Source organism: Betta splendens, chromosome 10 (genome assembly GCF_900634795.4).
Source record: "Betta splendens chromosome 10, fBetSpl5.4, whole genome shotgun sequence".
NCBI lineage: Eukaryota > Metazoa > Chordata > Actinopteri > Anabantiformes > Osphronemidae > Betta > Betta splendens.
In genome coordinates this window covers 18,543,970-18,546,764 of record NC_040890.2, presented here as the reverse complement: position 1 = coordinate 18,546,764, position 2,795 = coordinate 18,543,970, and positions in this window count along the sequence as shown.

Here is a 2,795-nt window from a genome sequence, read left to right as displayed (position 1 = left end):
CTGCAGCTCCTCTTCATCACCGTGCGGGTTGTGAGGACTTGAAGTGAGATGTCATCTGCACGTTCGCAGCTCTCTGCACGCGGCTCCACGCTGGTTGCCAAGTTACAAACTGCAGAGAGACAGTGGATTCCAGTCGCTGTCGGTGGAGACCAGAGACTTTTACATTAGACTTTACCTTCATGATCACTTTATTAGGAACATGTGCCCAGGCTGAATCAGTCCAACATCAATTTACCCAATAATTCTGCTTCTAAGGATTTGCTGAATACTCAGTTTAAAGTTTAAAACCAGCAGCTTCGTTGTTCTTCTGATGTGTGAAGGTGAAGACTCAGAAAGTCGTCTCTGCAAAAGACCACGATAACATGGACCTGACAGAAATGAGAGGCGACAGAGCTGAAACGCAGTCTGACCGAAGGCACTTTGACGCCTGCACTGAACTTGCCTCGTCCCTTTTTGCTCCACGATGCGCTGACGCAAGCGGCTGCATCGCGGTGGAAATGAAGATGAGTCATGTGTCTAATTGCGGCAGAGATCCGACCGACACGTCTCACAAAAAGTTGGCAAAGCCGCTTCATGATAACATAATGAAAAGGCGTTCGCCGCTTCCTCGCCGCGTTTTCATATTCGACGGCGACTGCTCACACGTCGCCCGGTGGAGGTGCGTGTGGGCGGAGGCCGACACCGTGTGCACGTCTCAGGTCTCTCATGCAGCTGATGAGGCTGTTTTAGACGTAACACAGCTGATTTCTGCACAGAAAAGACGTTAAGCTGCATCCAGTTCATTAATAATTAGCTGAAGATGTAAAAGGGGGATGTTTTAGTGGGTGGTGCTTGTCCATCTACACCCCCCCCCTCGCAGGCCATATGTCACGGCTCCGCTTCCTGCACTCTCACACTCAGCACAGTTACGTGCTGCAGCACATATCACCCACAGGTTTCCAGAACGAGCACCAGATGGTGGAGGAGCACGAGGAGCCGCATCTGAGTCTCACTTCTCTGCTTTCCCTCAGTCCTCTCAGCCTCTCACACTACATGTTTTTTCTTGCTGAACATTTTATATTAAACATTTATTTTCTACCGACCGACAGTAAACTGATTCTAAGTAATTTATGTGTACATGTACTAAACGTGTTTTAATAGGACATGCTGTTAAAAGTTAATTGATTTTTCTCCGGCAGCAGCACGAACCTTTTAGTTTCTTTCTCTACTTCTTTGCCGTCTTGTTGTCGGATGAGGAAATTGCAGTTAATTGCATCCCTGGCTGTTCATTAATGTCGTGAAAACTCACCTGGAGCTTTTTAACTCAAGTGAAGTTTAATCAGCTCGGTTTTATTTATGATACATATCAAAAGTCTCATTGAGCTTAATGAGTCTCTGCTCAGCAAAATGTCAGGTTTATTAAATGAATGAAACTCATTAAGCCGAGTGAATTAAATTGGTATTTATTTAAAGCAGCTAAACAGTTTGAAGGGTCCACGTTGCACATTAAGCGCTAACAGCTATCGTTTTTCACCCAAACATTAGAAGGCGGCTGAAGCCACTCAACAACAACCTTCTACCACGCGACGAGATGAAAACGTTTGATCCGATGCTAAACTCACATCATTTGAATTCACAGCTCTCTGTCAGACGCAGCGCGGGCCCAGTTTAACAACAAGCAGTGTCTCAGCGCAGCTGTTCTGTTGGAGCCATTGTCCAGGAAATGATAAACAAGCAGCAGAAAGTCCGAATGTCTGAATACGACGGAGGATTTGAGCGGCACACAAAGGAAAAGCATTGGTTCACAATCACACAGGCAGAATGTAAATGAGTCGCATGCTGGACCTCAGTGGTTAAAGAAGAACAACTACACTGCAGATCCACTTCATGAACGGATTCTAGAAGTTACTTTGCACCTCATATCAGGCACATTATCTATTTATTGATGCAGGTGGACGTGACAATTGATGTCAGATTTGGCGTTTTAGCATTATTAAAGTTCATAAATTTTACTGCCATGACAGTTGATACAAACGGCTTCAAAATGTCATTGACTTTTTCTGAACCCTTTAAACTTTTTTGCTTCCTACAAATGTCAACCAAAATCCACGGCTGAAGGACGTACGAGCAGGAAACACAACACTTTTAGTGATGTAGCAGTAAACGCGCCAACTCAGGTAACGTTTGAGTAAGAAAAAGGCAGAAACAAGTCAAACCTTGAGTGGAAGCTGCGTGTGTGCGTTGGTGACTGTGCTTCTTCACTGTCTTCTCACGACCGCGGCGCCGTTCGGGCCTCCTGAACCTGCAGAGCGACGCCGGCCGAGCCCTAGAAAAGGCCAGTGACACCAGTGAGGGGAGGCGAAGTTAATGTCAATATAGCGAATAGATGGGATTCCAGCAAAACACACACTTTGAGCCGCAGGTACGACGCAGAGCCCACTTTGGGCGATAATTGCATATTGGCTGTGGACGGGAAGGAAGTGGCACGCTGTGAATGGCCGCCTTTAAGGAGGTTGACAGAGCAATCTCCTCTGAAATGCGCTGGCGCGGCGCCGAAGCACGCGCCCGCAGACGCGGGGAGGGAGGACGGGCGCACAACAGCTTGCGAGTGTTGCAGATCAGTTGTGTATTTCCCAGGGCATCGAGTCCCTGCTGTTCTGCTATTGTGCTTCCAGATTAGATCTTGTGAAACAGTTCCTAATGTTTTCTTATTACAAGAACAGAGACTCTCTGCTGCACGTGGATTTGTGGCAATCAAAAGAATTTTGTGGATGAATCTTGGGACTTGAAGCTGCACTAACACACTTCATCCTGTG